This window comes from Lutra lutra, chromosome 3 (genome assembly GCF_902655055.1).
Source record: "Lutra lutra chromosome 3, mLutLut1.2, whole genome shotgun sequence".
NCBI classification, from domain to species: domain Eukaryota; kingdom Metazoa; phylum Chordata; class Mammalia; order Carnivora; family Mustelidae; genus Lutra; species Lutra lutra.
Genome location: NC_062280.1, coordinates 167621749 through 167638219, shown reverse-complemented (window position 1 = coordinate 167638219; position 16471 = coordinate 167621749). Strand labels below are relative to the sequence as shown.

The 16471-nt window shown below is 38.4% G+C and overlaps 1 protein-coding gene across 6 annotated transcripts in view; it reads left to right on the top strand.

Moving 5' to 3' along the window:
- KLF12 (KLF transcription factor 12) overlaps nt 1-16471 on the top strand; it is a 431680-nt gene that overhangs the window by 105227 nt on the left and 309982 nt on the right. The window contains exon 1 of one of the 6 annotated variants that reach the window (XM_047720131.1): nt 5567-5589. The exons of the other annotated variants lie outside the window; for them this stretch is intronic. The gene's annotated coding sequence lies outside the window, so the exon portion shown is untranslated. Of the gene's footprint in view, nt 1-5566; nt 5590-16471 lie in introns of those variants that run through there. 6 annotated transcript variants of the gene reach the window in all.

Genomic DNA, 16471 nt, shown 5'->3' with positions numbered 1-16471 from the left:
GAGGCTAAAGAGCTCAAGGTCACATCAGTAATAAGTGTGGAGACAGGACTTAACGGAATGAGAGGCTTTGGGAATTCGTGCTTTTTGTATGTGTGTATGCATGTATGTGAGGGCATATACCAGATGTGGTAACAGTGCTTGCTCTTTTGCTACTACTATTTCAAGTGATTTTAATTTTCTTAGTTACACTTCTAGGCATTCTTTGAGGGTTTTAGAATATGCATGTTATATTTTCTAATCAGAAATAAAAGTCTCAGTTGGCGAAGCTTTGGGCTCCTGATTTCAGCTCAGATCATGATTTTGGGGTTGTGAGACGGAGCCCTTTGGGGGACTCTGTGCTCAGCGTGGTGTCTGCTTGAGTCTCTCTCTCCCCCTTTCCCCCTCCCCTTTTTCATGTGCTCATGCTCTCTCTCTCTCAAAATAAATAAATAATATCTTGAAAAAAAGTCAAAACTATTTTTTATGTTTACACTATACAATAAATAACAGTTTTTAGAAGGGCAGACAGCACTTGTTTTAATTTGTGTACAGTGTGTGTCAGGTTTTACTTAATGAGGAAGAGATAAAACATATGAATGATTAGCATATATAGTTGACATTTTTAATAACACCCACAAGGCACTGCATATTAGGAAATTAGTAAATGATGTTTCCTGAGGCATGTTTAAGGGTAGATACACAAAATTGAGTTTTAAAGAATGCAAATAATGGAACATTAAACACCTACAGCAGTTTAAAATTTCAAATCTTTTTTGGAAAACTGAAGAAGAAAAAAAAGTCCATATAAATGTCGTCTTATTTTTATCAATAAACCATCAAGTATTTACCGAATACCAAGGATTTCCAGACATAAAGGAGTACCAGATGCAAAATTAAGAGTCCAGTTGTGGAAGCAAAACTTCAGAGCCAAATAGTCCCTGTTTAAGAGAGCATATATTTCAGGAGGTAAATTGTAAGCCTCAGATGAAAATACTGAAGAAGTAGGTCTGAGTCAGAAGGGTAGGGCTGAATAGTACTCAGCTGTAATAAGTCAGTACATGGGGAAAGTAAGTATCGAACTGACACTGCACACTGGAGAGTTGGTGGCTGAGGGTGACAAGTAGCCTTAGCAGAAAGCAAGAATGAGCCCAGTGGGAACAGGCAGTAGTTCAGTCGTGGTCAGCTAGCAGCCATGGGCAGTGCAGTAAGGTGAGGTCAGAGTATAGAGTGCTTCCATCGTGAAGCAGTAATGCAGAAAACTTGACAGATAGGAAAAAAGTTGTGAAGGCCTTCTCTAAGGCTTAATTATATTGGTTTTCCAAAGTTTCTCTTCAGTTTCATAGATATAGTAAGGAAAGTCCTTTAATCAAGAGGAAACCATGCTTAATAGACTTGGAAATTCCTGTCACACATACAGTGCTTTTTTATTTTCAGTTTTCAGACTGTATTTTTATTTATTTTTTTATTTTTTTTTTTTAAAGATTTTATCTATTTATTTGACAGAGAGAGATCACAAGCAGACGGAGAGGCAGGCAGAGAGAGAGAGAGAGGGAAGCAGGCTCCCTGCTGAGCAGAGAGCCCGATGCGGGCCTCGATCCCAGGACCCTGAGATCATGACCTGAGCCGAAGGCAGCGGCTTAACCCACTGAGCCACCCAGGCACCCTGTATTTTTATAATATATTAACAGAATTCCATAGATTTTTATATAAGAAATAATGAAGGCTATCAGTTTGATTGGGTTTCTACACACTTGTGAACAGAGTTCTTAGTTAAGAAACTCTTTATTGGGGTGCCTGGGTGGCTCAGTGGGTTAAGCCTCTACCTTAACCTTGATCTCAGTGTCCCTGTTCAGGTCGTGATCCCAGAGTCCTGGGATCGAGCCCCACATTGGGCTCTCTGCTCGGTGGGGAGCCTGCTTCCACTTCTCTCTCTGCCTGCCTCTCTGCCTACTTGTGATCTCTGTCAAATAAATAAATAAAATCTTTAAAAAAAGAAAGAAAGAAACTCCTAATTAAGAAACTTTGGATGGGCGGGCGCCTGGGTGGCTCAGTGGGTTAAGCTAAGCTAAGTGGCTGCCTTCCGCTCAGGTCATGATCTCAGGGTCCTGGGATCGAGTCCCGCGTCGGGCTCTCTGCTCAGCAGGGAGCCTGCTTCCCTCTCTCTCTCTCTCTCTCTGCCTGCCTCTCTGTCTACTTGTGATCTCTCTCTGTCAAATAAATAAATAAAATCTTTAAAAAAAAAAAAAAAGAAACTTTGGATGGGGCTTTGGATGTCATTTGGTTTGAGTTCCCACCTCAGTAAAGAGATTTCTTGTGTAAAAATCCCCAAAGATGATCAATTATTCCTTCCTATTTGCCTAAAATAATGACTAGTAGGAGGAAAATGAGGATTTGAGTTTGTTGTTTAGCCCTACATTAAAAGTAACCTGTTTTATCTGTGGAAATATATATTTATAACAGGATAAAAAATTTAAAAGCACACATTTTAAAGATAAGATTTGTACTGGGGCGCCTGGGTGACTCAGTCGTTAAGCGTCTGCCTTCGGCTCAGGTCATGATCCCAGGGTCCTGGGATCCAGCCCCACATCGGGTTCCCTGCTCAGTGGGAGGCCTATTTCTCCCTCTCTCACTCCCCCTGCTTGTGTTCCTTCTCTCACTGTATCTCTGTCAAATAAAATCTTTTTAAAAAAATAAGTTTTGTACTTACTGGGATATGATCGTGTGGAATACTAAATTACCAGTTAATTTAATCTTTGAAATACTTTTAAAAAAAATCTTATTTTTTTTTACTGCAATATGGAAGAACATATTTAATCTCTTAAATTAATCTGCCAAATTGAGAGCTTTTTTTTTTTTTGTCAGTGACTTCATAAATATTTTGTTAACTTTGTTAAGTAACATAAATGTCAGATTTTTTTTGGTATGACTACAAAAATAATATATATTAAGTAATATTTATATTCTATTGATATTAACTGTTCTGCTATTTTATCATTTTATAATGTTCTTTTTATAGATGAAAGAAAATTACATCTGTGAGTCAACAGGTAGCATATTAAGGGTATATACAAAAAGTAATAAATTCTGATTTGGTAGAAGATCATATTTGTGCATTGCAATGATTTAAATCAAGTTGATTATGTTTATTAATAAAGTAATGAATGCTTGTGTGCCTCACACAAAAATTAGATTACTACCAGTAACCTATGCACATTCTCTAAGTAAAATAAAAGAGACTTCTGATGATAGTTTCTCACAAACCTAGAAATAAGAGTAATCCAGTTCTCTGCACCCGAGATCCCCCCGTCACATGGAATTTAATCTCTGCTTAATACTCAATATATAGTGTATCTTAGGGACAACTGGTCATTTAGAACAAAGTAAACCACAACCATCTCTGTATGTATTGAATGTAAGCTTAATGTATGAAGCCATCCAAACAAAAGAAATTACACAAATGAATTGTAAATCACATACAACATCAAATACAATAGCATTGCTGGGCCAGTTGAGTAAAGGAGAATTAGTTAAGGTAGGCATTGTGGAGAAAGTGAGCAAGAATTTTGAGAGAGCATAAAGATGGAGATTGGTGAACCAGAGAATCCTCTAGAAGGAATGTCGAGTTGTTGGAGTCCATGAACCCATCAAGACTTGAACACTACCTAATCCGTTGTAGTTCCGGGAGGTAGCATAGCGCCTTGTACATGTTGGTACTGAGTTCTTCCCTTCTCCCTCCTTTCTTCCTCCTTTTTGCTAAATGTAGTGCTTTCAGATACTGAGAGGGTAGGAAGTAGATTTTAACAAGTTACAGTAGAGTGTAGCGGTTCAAAACCATAGTTGCGGATTGTGGAGAGTGAAATTGAGCCCTGCCGTAATCACTTGCTTCTGTTTCTGGGGCGTTAGGCAAGATTTATACCTTCAAGTCACAGTTTGCTCATCTGTAGAGTGGTCCAAGAAGAGTAACTATATCTAAACTTGTTATTTTAATGAGATGAATCTTGCAGAAACCTTTAGTACTGTGTTAACTTCAATGTTGCCCTTATAGTGACTTGGGGGGTATGGTGGATGCTACTTTTGTGGTTTACATTAACATATAAATGTATTCTTTCTGGTCTGCCATAAGCCTCTAAGATCTGACACTAAGTGGGTTAAGTATTATCTGTAGAATATGATTATTTTCTCTTTAGTTTCTATCAATTGGAAGTGGGCCAGATATGGGGAGAGTGTGGGAGGTGAGCAAATGACAGCCAGGTTTTGTTCTGGAACAGTAGAGCTGTTTGGACTTTTTGTTTCTTTCTCATGTAGGTATTTAAAAATGTTGTTGTGGGCCATCTGAAGGGATGGTGAAATATATCTTTTTACTAATGAAAGGAATTGGCATTTCACTGGACTAGAGATTGACACGAGGAAAGATACAGAGTGGAATCAGGTATAAGAAAAAAGAGTTGAGGGGCACCTGGGTGGCTCAGTGGTTAAGCCTCTGCCTTCAGCTCAGGTCATGATCTCAGGGTCCTGGGATCGAGTCCCACATCGGGCTCTCTGCTCTGCAGGGAGCCTGCTTCCTCCTCTCTCTCTCTCTGCTTGACTGTCTGCCCACTTGTGATCTCTCTCTGTCAGATAAATAAAATCTTTAAAAAAAAAAAAAAAAGAAAAGAAAAAAAAAAAGAAAAAAGAGTTGATAATATGGCAGGGAAATCGTATGGGGCCAGACAAGCATTGGCCACTGCTCCTAGCTCTTTTCCATGGACTTCTTTTTAGAAGTCTCTTTCATGCTTCATCCCAGAGAGGCAGCCTTCTAATCTTCAGGGGACTCTTGTTGGTAATCTTCTCTTCTGTTTTCTGCTTTCCAGTAAGCCCTCCCCCATCCTGGGTAAAGCGAGCACACCCTCCCCTCCCCCACCATTCAGCCCTGGCTTGGCTTCATTCTAGTGCTCAGGGTCCCAGTCTCTGAGGGCATCAATGGACTCAGGGAATTCAAGACAAATAATGACCTAAAACATTTTATTTATTTATTTATTTATTTATTTATTTATTTATTTATTTATTTATTTTAAAGATTTTATTTATTTATTTGACAGAGAGAGATCACAAGTAGACAGAGAGGCAGGCAGAGAGAGAGAGGGAAGCAGGCTTCTTGCCGAGCAGAGAGCCCGATGCGGGACTCGATCCCAGGACCCCGAGATCATGACCTGAGCCGAAGGCAGCGGCTTAACCCACTGAGCCACCCAGGCGCCCCACATTTTAAATATAATATAAAAAGATCTACAGAGTTTTATGGAGAAAATTCACATCTATTTTTGAGGAAATACAGCATTTTAAATAACTTAGACCCTTCCATGGATGACTCAGGTCCGACCTGCAGCACCTTCCTTTCCCTGCTTCCCTTCCCCCTGCCTTTCCCACCGGGCCCCAGTTCTGCACCTATCCTGTGTTCTAGAGGTAAGATTTGGTGAGCTGTGCTTTTAGGGGATAACGTTACAGAACTGAGCTCCTAAGGAGCCACACATTTTATTCCGGGAGGGAGCTGACTGCTCAGGAGCTGGTTGGAAGGTGCTATTAACATCAGAATGCAAGGCTCTTCCTAGAGGCTCAGATGCACCTGGTGTAAAGGTGAGACAGGTGCATAGAGAAATACTTGAGAACAAATGGTGGAATGATACTGGGCGCCCTGGATGCCCACGTCCATTAATAGGTCTTCCTGAATACTTACCAGTCACGATTGACTTCCACACTAAATAAAATAAACATATTCCATCCATTACATTCTGGCAAATTATTCATGATTTAGCTAAGTCTGACCTAAAGAGAAACATGATCAGGAAACCTGCCTGTATTAATTTTATGATTTTTTTAAAAAATTTTATGATTTTTAAGGATCAAGTTTCTATTTAGTTGGAAACATTTAATAGGAAACACAGTGAAAATGAATGGATGAAATTTTATTGTCCTGGAGATAGCAATCTTCCATTTTAAGGGCTGATTAAAACAATGGAGGAAAACAAATTTAGTGGGATTACATAAAGAAATATAAGTAAAAATCCTGGTTTTATATGGTTTATAAGTTTTTTTTTTTTTTCCCTTCTCAACTTTGGAGAAGTAGGCAAGAAAGGATCAGAATTTGGTTCAAGTCCCAGGCTTACCATTTAGTATTGCTTGGATGTCCTCCATGTAACCTTGGAAAAGTTTTATTTCCTATGGGACCTTCAGTTGCCTCATCTAAAAAAATGCAGTTACTAAAAGCATCTAGTTAGTGTTGTGTGAAGTGATAACTGGATATCTAGCGAGCTGTCTGGAAATCAGTATTCCACGGATGCTAACTATAAATAATAATAGGGAGAATTGTGAACTCCTTTTGTATATGTCATCTATGATTGCAGGCTATTTCTTTAGAGTTTTGTCATTGGTCATATAACATGTACTCTTTTAAAAAAATATGAAAATGCTCTTTTTCTTTATTTTTCTTGTATAACGTAAGCTTATCTTATGATGCGATTCTCATATATGTTGTACTTCTGATTCCCATTAGCGTAAGGAATAATTGAACATTTTTAAACCTTCAGACATTTCCATATAAGAACCGTGTTTATTGTATTATTTATCATATTAAGACAAATTCTAGGAGTGACCTTATTAATCTTTATAATCTTTTCAATAAATAAATGTTGCTATTTGAAATCTAATATTTCAAAATAATATGAAATATACTTAAAAATTTATATTGTATCGGTAGTTTCTTAAAGAAATATTATGAAGTTTTATCAGGAATGCAAATGAGATAGGGAAAAAAACCATACTCAGAACACACACTAAACTTTTTCAACAAATGTTTTCATATATTTTACTAATTGTTCTTCATATGCAGATCCTTTTTACTTAATATTGCTTTTTGTCCCATTTTTCTTAATTGTAGTTTATAATGGCAACATATAATACTCTATTACATTGTTTTTTTATAATTAAATTGGCCATTTCCTTTTGATGTACTTGTTCTAGTTTTTAAGATACGAGTGGTGTTTCAATGAGCTTTCTATGCACAATCCACCCCCACCTCTGCCCTTTTTTTTAGGGAGGGGGGAGGATTAATTAGGGAGTGTTACTAGTGTGTCAGATACTGTCAACTATTTTGATTCTTGAAACATAAATGCCTTTTAAAAGGGTTCTGGTTAGTTGGTGTTGCCAGAGGCAACACAGGAGTAAGGTCGTTTCTATCAGGTTTTATCAGTGGATGTAGGGCATTAGTTTTAAATTGGCTGATTTAATTGATACCAACCATCTCTCACCTTTTCTTATTTCATTACAGACAACAGATACATTTTAAAGTTATCCATGATGGGGCGCCTGGGTGGCTCAGTGGGTTAAGCGGCTGCCTTCGGCTCAGGTCATGATCTCAGGGTCCTGGGATCGAGTCCCACATCGGGCTCTCTGCTCAGCGGGGAGTCTGCTTCCCTCTCTCTCTCTCTGCCTGCCTCTCTGCCTACTTGTGATCTCTCTCTGTCAAATAAATAAATAAAAATCTTTAAAAAAAAAATAAAGTTATCCATGATAACAATCAAAACAAAACCCTTAAAAATGTATTTCTGGCTTATATATAACCAAGTACTGATGGTTTGACTTACTGTAACATTTCCTTTAAATTCTTATTATCTTAAGCTCCAGTCACCGAATGAGAATTGGAAACCACTGTTTTGGTTTTACGGGCATTTAAAAATAGCCTTCGGACATCTTTATCTTGAGTTTTGCTATTAAAACAACTCTGCAAAGTCTTCCTTTGCTTGCTTTTTCTTTTACCAGAGCCGTAGGAGGACACATCTTAGTATTTACTCACCGCACCCCTTCTCCCCAAATGTAGGCATCATGAATGAATAGACAGAAAGGGGTAAGGGAATTTCCTTGAGATGCATAATTAGATGTGAAAAAAGGAGGGGGGGTGTAGAGAAAAGTGTGAGAGCTAAAGAGAAAAAAAATAAGCAAATTAGGGAGGAAGACACGAAGGTATGAAGGGACAAGATTTACGTTGCGTTTCCATGTGCGAGTCCCTCTGTAGCCTGGAGGAAAAGCTATGCTTCAGGTTCACTGATGCGCAGTTGATTGTAATTTTGGTCCAACTAATTCTGCTGTCTCTTTCCCATTGCTCATTTCTTTTCTGAGTCTTTATTCCGTTTTATTTTGAAGCAAAGCACTTTCTGACTTGCTGGTTCTGTCCGCCGCCGTCTCAGTCCTGCAGCTTCCCCTCCGTGTGAATTTGCACTTCAGGGGCACTGTTTCCTGTCAGAAACCCAAGGCAGGCCCCTGACCTTTCTAGGTGCCGATTCACACAGGAAAGAACCTGACAAGTTTCACAGGGCACATGACTTCACTATGAGAGCTGATCTGCGTGGTGCACAAATGGGTCCCCCCTTCCCATACCTCTTGGCCTCCCAGGGGTCCTAGACTGGTTAGAAAATTTAAAAATGGACATAACCCTTTCCCAGCACAAATGACAGAAGGTTAGAATCTGATATTTAGATTTCCCCGGATAGAAATCAATCAAGGCCAATGATAATGCTATTTGACTCCAGGATCAGGTGATATATTTTTAAAAATTGTAATAAAATATCCTAATATAAGATGTACTGTTTCACCGTTTTCTTTCCGTATATTTGGTAAGTTCCAGGTTTTCACACTGTGCAAAGCACTTTTCTAAATACTGGAAATTCATAGATGAAGAGGGGGTACTTGTCCTCAAACAGCAAAAGTTGAGTTAAATCCATATATTTTTTTTTCACATGACCGTATCTAACTTGGAAATATGTGCAAGCATATGTAAGTTACAGAGCTGAAAACCATTCCTTCCCTATTTTGGGAATAGAAGAGCCTTTAACCCTTGCTTTATTTTTATTTTTTAATTGTGGTAAAATATGCATGACATCAAATTGACTTTTAGGCATTTTTAAGTGTACAAATCAAGGTGATTTTTATTCACTACACAATTTAAGCTTCAAGGAGCATTTATGTAGAGCTTTATTAGAGAAGCATGAAGCTGTAAAAGAAGTTGATGTGCAAATCTTCCACTTTTTTTCTTCTTGAATTAAAATAACTGGTTTTCTTTCCTCTTCCGCCTTTCCTCATTTTTTTTACACATATATTTTGGTAGTTGAACTATTGCCAAGTTCCTTTAAACCTGGTTTTCCTCTAATGTAGAGATCTTTTTTTCTTTTTCCTTTGAGTCTTAAAGATAGTTTTCTGCACTGTATTTGTAATCCATTTTAATCATTTCTACTAGTTTTATAATAATAAAAATGAAATTTACATTTGTTTCATCTGATATGAGTTACAGTTACTAATAAGGTCAAGTTTGGAATAAGGGTATCCAGACTTCAGCTCTTTCACTGAGAAAGGTTTAGCAAATCTAAATTATTAAAGGAAGTAACATTTATATTTTTCCAAATAATATTTTCCTCCCCATCACAGGGACTCTAGAGGAGTGATTTTATGTGGCAGTAGTCAGATTGGATGCCTGATGTGTCTACTCGGTGTCTTCATTTAACTCTATCTGTAGACCTTTCTTTATCTTGTCACATCAGTCTAATCTAATGCATTTCCTTGCTTTATTCATGGCTTATTGATTGATGATATAATCTACATTATTTTGTATTCATGACGTTGACTCTTTATAAAAAGGCAGAGCATGAACTTGTGTTATTCTGAATTCCCTTGAGTATCATTCTTGCTCAGAATATGTTAGTAAACTGTTTAGAGGCTAATAGTTCTATGGAAATGAAGTGTCAGAACCTTTGTAGCTACTTAGACTATTCGTAGATTTTTTAAAAAACCATGAAGAAATTGAAATGTTCAACATGTATAATTTGCTAAGGTTCATTGTTAGTTACATAATTAAGAACGTTCAAATTGACTTTGAAGCTATAGCTACATTTGATGGGGCATCCAATGTATTTGGATGCTTTTCAGGGCAGATGAGCAGCAGAGATCTCTTGGAAAATAGAAGTAGCTGCGATGGAATGACATTTGCATAAAGGCTCTTGCTTTTGCTACCTTTGGTTTTGTTTTGTTTTGTTTTAGAAGTTTGGCTTCATCTTACTTGAGTTACTAAACTGCTTTAAGCTTCTTTGCGAGTGTCACAGCCAAACTGAAAGATTTCCTCACCTGTATTTTAAAACACTGCTGTCAAACTGAGCAAAGGCGAGCAATAGAGATGCCTTTTTCTTGTGTTTTCAGTTTATTTGCATTCGTTTCTGACTTCTAAGCTATTTTATATCCCCGAAGGAGTTTGCTTGCTTTTAACTCTTATATATATATATATATATATATATATATATATATATATATATATATATATGTTGTTACCTGAAAGGGTCTATAAGAGATCAAAGTAAATGTCAGCCTGGTAAATAGAAGATATTTTTTTCTCTCTCTCTGAGCTATGTTACAAAGGGAGATTTCTTTTGCCTTATTTATGTTGAGAACTCAATGTAGTTAGGAAGACACTGAGTTATTAAAGTTTGGGAAGTGTCAGGGAGGCTGGTACTGTTCTGTGTAGAGTCTCAGATATTTGAAGTTTATTGGAACTGAAATAATTTAATCAATAAAAATCTATAATCGGAGTTTTTCCTAATTTCTTATGTTTTAGAGAGATTTTGTATTTTTCTTTCTTAATGCATCTTCATTCATGAAAACAAAATTTGGCTCAAATAAATGATTCTGTTCATCTTTTTAGTGGTTGAGTGATCAACACTAATTTGTTTATTCTGCCAATAATTTTATAAGATACTTATAAGGTCAAAGGAGATGAAATATATCTGGGGACCAAACTGATTTGTGCCTGAGGAATTATGATTATGGTCAGTATTTTTGTACTACGTGTATACTGTACGTGTTTTCTCCTTCGGATGCCCGCTAACTCTGCTGTAGTCCAGCCAGTTGCTGCTTTTATCACTGGGACTGCTAGCGTATCACAGAGTGTTTGAGTGTGACAGCATGATACATGTACCCATCTATTTATTTGGTTATTGGGGAGCGGGGAACTTCTGTGCCATCTATATAGCTAGCGAGGACAATTCAATGTATAAACCATTAGGTGGACAACCAGGGGTCTAAATCAAGGAGAGTTTACTACTTTGCTGGGTATTTGTTAGAATATGAAGTTGGGGGCACCTAGGTGGCTCAATTGTTAAGCGTCTGCCTTTTGGCTCAGGTCATGATCTCAGAGTCCTGGGATCAATCCCCGCATTGGGCTTCCTGTTCCGCGGGAAGCCTGCTTCTCCCTCTCCCACTCCCAGTGCTTGTGCTCCCTCTCTCGCTGTGTCTCTCTCTGTCAAATAAATAAATAAAAAATCTTAAAAAAAAAAAAAAAGAAAAAGAATATGAAGTTGGAATTCAGGAAGTATTTTCTCTGAAATACGGTTGGTGGTTGGGTATGAGTTTGTTAGAGGTAGTTTATTCTATAAAGCCCATTTCCTCTAGAATGCGCCTTCCCTAGAACATGGTACTACCAGTATAATCCTGTGTGTGACAGTGTTACCTATTGGAAAATGCTTGAGTTTTCATATGAATTTTTCAGAGCATTGCTATAGCACTGACAGCAGAGATATGAATGTAAAAACTTCTAAGCTGTAGACAACTTGTTATTTTAGAGGCTGAATGTTGGAAGAAGGATTCTATTGCATTGGTGGTGATAAACTATTAGGGATTGGAATCTCTTTCTAGATTAGTCTCTTAGGGACACTCTTGGCTCTGACTATATTTTCCATACTCCTTTTATTTTCTCTGAGGTTCCTAGAAACTTGGTTAATCTACTACCTATTCACAGTCAACACCAGATGCTTCATACCATAGTTGCTGTTCTCTGCTCCCTGCACCTCCTTTCTGCTGTATGGGGTTGAATAGTCTTCCCTCCCAAAATTCATGTCCTTCTTGGCACCTCAGAATGTGACCTTATTCTGGAACACTGAAAAGGAAAAAACAAAACAAAACATGACTTTATTTAGAAATGGGTTTTTGCCGACGTAATTACTTAAGATGAGGTCATACTGGAGTAAGTTGGGCCCTTAATCCAACTGACTGGTGTTCTTAGAAGAGACATAGGCTACACAGGGAGGATGCCATGTGATGGTGGAGACAAAGACCGAAGTGGGGTGTCTTCAAAGCAAGGGACACCAAGGATTGCTGGCAACACCAGAAGCTACGAGAAAGGCGGGAACGCTTTCTCCACTGTAGGCTTCAGAGAGAGTGTGGCTCTAATTACACCTTGGTTTTGGACTTCTAGTTTCCGGAACTGTGAAAGAATAAGTAACTGTTGTTATAAGCCACTGAATTTGTGGTACTTCCTTACAGCATCCCTAGGAACCTTCTACATCCGCCAGTTAACAGGAAGGTTCAGTCCTGGGTTTGTTTTGGATACGAGTGTTGAAGTAATTTTAATGTTGTTCCTGAAAGGTTAGTACTACTAGCAATGGTACAGAAGTTGAATATAAAATCAGGAAAGTTATCATAGTTGAGGGAATTCCAAAAACAAAGTTTAGAAAGGATAATGCGCAAAGGGCATTCGTTTCCTTTTCTTCCTTTTTAAGATTTTATTTATTTATTTGACAGAGATCTCAAGTAGGCAGAGAGGCAGACAGAGAGAGAGGGGGAAGCAGGCTCCTTGCTGAGCAGAGAGCCCTATGCGGGGCTTGAAATCAGGACCCTGATACCAGGCAGAGACTTAACCTACTGAGTCACCCAGGCGCCCCAAGCATTGGTTTTCAATCAGCTTCAGTTTAGTCTCCAGAGAAAGTGTTTCCATTCCCCTGAGATGCTAATTGTGTTGTTTTAGGGTGGGGCCCAGGCATTTGTATGTCTAAAAGCCTCGGGAGGGAATCTGGGAGTATACAACCAAGGTTGAGAATCACTCATGCAGAGTAAGGAGTAAGACGTGTTAGGTATAGGTCACGGGCTCTCCGGTCTGGCTGCACACTGGGATCCGCTGGGTGGCTTTTCAAACCTACAGCCCACTGAGCACCAGCCCCAGACATTCACTGGTCATTGGTCAGGGGTTCAGATGGCTCAAAGAGTTTAAAAAGCTCCTGGTGAATTCTGATGTATAGCTGACATTGAGAAATTTGGTCTAAAGTTCTTTATATTCCACTGAATAGCAGGGATACTTAAAATTTAAAACTTTTTGAGACTTTGTGTCTGTGTGTTTGCGTGTGCAATGGATAGATTTAGATATAGTTAATTTCAGCGAAACAGAAATCTGTGCCCTGATTCTAACTTCATATTGCATGGCTTTCCTGAACGTCTTTGACAAAGAGAGGACCAGTGAGGGGTCTGTGGGTTGGATGTGTTGGGGGATTGGTGTGGTCACGAGTGGTTGCATCTGGGTAGTGGTGGGGGTTCATGTGCTTTTTCAATTGACTTTTCTGCCTCCTTTTCTCTGCATCATTCCTCGTCTTTTCTACTCTTAGAAAACCAGTCTTGGGCCTAGCACATTATGGAAACGAGAAGGAAAATGTAGACTTGAAAAAGCATAGAAGATGAGTAGATTCTACAGAGGGGAAAAAACAGAATAGGAAAAATGTCGTCTGGCAGAGGTGGGGAGGCAAAGAGGTCCTGTAGCCAGGGCTGGCTGTTTAATTATGAGTGTGGGGAATACCCACTGATTTTGTAGAGAGGGGACTTGATGTGTGTGGATGCGGCTGTATGGACAGATATTTATGTAACGAGGGAGAACTGTTCTGTATGTAGAAATGTGTACGTACATACAAATGTGTACATACAATAAGTGATATTTTTTTCTGAAATTCTGTTTGCAGTGGATGTCATCGCTGTGTTTTTTGATGGTTTCATAAAAGTGAGTTCCTCTCGGTCTTGCAGTTCACCATTTTCAGTGTAGACTTGACAGTTGGATTGTACTCTCAGTGTTGACCGAGAGCTGCGTTGTTCATACCCCCAGTGCTTCCTAGTGACTTGCGTTACTTATGTTATAACTTCCATTGTGGCTATTACTTATAGAGTGACAGCATATTTGAAATATCTATGAGGACATTAAAACATCAGATTTAATATAGTTAAATTTCATATAGAAGGTTTGGAATGAATGTCCCTGTGTTGAGTTTTCATTTTGCGCTGGTTTCTTGTCAAGATTTCGTACTTTGCTCGCCTCCCTGTGATCATAGCTGTGTCCCTTTTTGTTTATTTGTTTCTAAACTTCACTACTGATCTGGCTGCTGCTGTTCAACTATTCTAAGCCTGTGGTCTGGCTAGTGTTACCATTAAGGAGAACATTGCTGTCGGTGAAATTCTTAAAAGTTGGTTTCTATACTTTGCACTGGATTCTTAAAAGTGATAGCCATAGCTATCTGAAATTCTTCTATGCCTTCTATGCACTTTGCACTCTTGTATTTAGCTTTCATATGGTCCTTTGAGGTAGATGATAGCATTTCTGGTTTATTGGAACAGGACTGTCACTTAGCATTATACTTTGGATCTAACCAGTGGCACATTGGTAAACAGTATTTGGAGTAAAAAGCCCTGATTAGTTGCATCTGCCAATTTCCTTGATACAAATACACTGACCATTATGGATCTTGAGCTACAGAAGTGCAGTTATGGGGTTGTGCACGATGTCCACGGTCAGCTCTCACGTGCTGTACTAGCCAGCCCCAAGCTCTCTCTCTGGATCTTACACTAAAGTTAGTGTTGTTTCTGTTATCTTTCCTTCTTTCCCTCCCTGCCTTTTCTCCTTCCTTTCCCCCTCTCTCTTTCTCCCTCCTGGAACCTTCCCCTCCCCTGCACCCTCTAGTCATTTTCCAGGATCTCCTGTATCATTATCTCAAGGATATCATGTCTTGTTTGTAGCTTCTTCTATTAAAAGTTTCTTAGAGATGTAGATTATCATCAACCATCAACTTTCAGGACCCTTATTTCCTTAGACCAGAGTAGAATTAATAGACTAGGATTTATTATATTAAGTCGTCTCTTTTTTATTCTTGATAAGAACAATGTATCAAGTCAATTGCTATCAAGTCAATTGCCTGATCGTTCCAGATGTGATTAGCAATTTTATAAACTTATTAGTAAGAAGTCAAAGTGATTTTACTCCTGACACCCAACTGATATTTCCGAGTGTAATTCAAAATGCTTTTTTCTTTTCATGCCTCCCTTTTCTCTGCAATTCCCTTTACCTGAAAGTACTTTTGTTCTGAGATATGGTTTGCTTGACACAGTTATGTAGTAGCAGACTTGGAAGGTGCTGGATCTTGATGGTAATGAAAACCCACGAGAATTGTCAGTCATCTTTCTTCACAATTGCAAAGGAAGTGGCAGGTGTTAAAATCTTTTTCCCATTCCATATTTTGATGGAAAAGTCTAAACACTTGTCTAATCTCCTTCCCCTTCTCTATCTCTACCTGATTATAAATCTCAGAAAACATGTGTCTTAGAAAGTTTTCATTTATCCTGTTTCTGGCTCTAACACTGACTTCCTTAAAAATTGGAGTGCATTCTAAATCATTGTATCCTGTCAAGTGTCCTGCCTGTACCCAGACCTCCAGTGTGATGTATTAGACATCCGTAAAGTGCTGCTGCCTTTGTGGGATTTGTCTGGTAGTGATTAGGTACCCATCTTCTTTCTTCAGACACGGATAGGCTGAATGGGAGTAGAGCACTTGAATCCATCACTGGCAGGGGCCGCTTGCTTTTTTGTGTCACTTTGACTAGATAGGAGTTGCTTTAGTCCACGAGAACTGTGCGATTAACAAAGAATTGCTAAAATTTCTGGAATGGCTTCTTCAAAGTTTATATATGCATGAAAAGATATTTTAGCCAATATAAATAGGAGGTTTGTGAAGTCTTTTTTTTTTTTTTTAAACAAACAAATTTCATGTAAGAATGACCTCTTTTAAAAGCAGGCTGTGTTTTTCTTTTCCAGCATGTCAAACCCCTGGAAGACATGGCCACAGGCCATGGGATTTCCCACTCAACAGAATGTCATTTTATATTGATCCCCAAAGAGTTCGGAATTGTTGAGATTTTAGGACTGCCTGACATTTGTACTTAACGTATAGGCCATGACACTGAGCAGTGAGAGCTGATGGGCACAGGGACCAGCGACAGAGTTTCTGTTACTATTATGGGGGAAGCTGAAAGAAAAGACCAGAAGGTTTCCATGTGGTTTGCAGTCCAGACAATTGTTTTTGCCTTTGCTGAGGACATAGTTAAAGGAGCAGATTTTTATCTTCCTAAAAATGTTAAAATTGGAAGCATTTTCCACCAGAAAAAGAAATTTCCCAGAGAAGAGGGAATTTTATTTTGCGATCTAATTACATGAAGAGATGCAAAGTTATATTGATCTGTTCCCTACTTTGATTTAAACATTCAGATCTTTGATTGCAAGGGACTTGTAAGTTAAAAAGACCTATTTTGAGTAAGCTTTGGACGGAGAAATCCAATTTTCAACACGAACAACATAGCTTCATTCTCTCTGTGATAGTTCTATAGTAATTGTACTGATTTA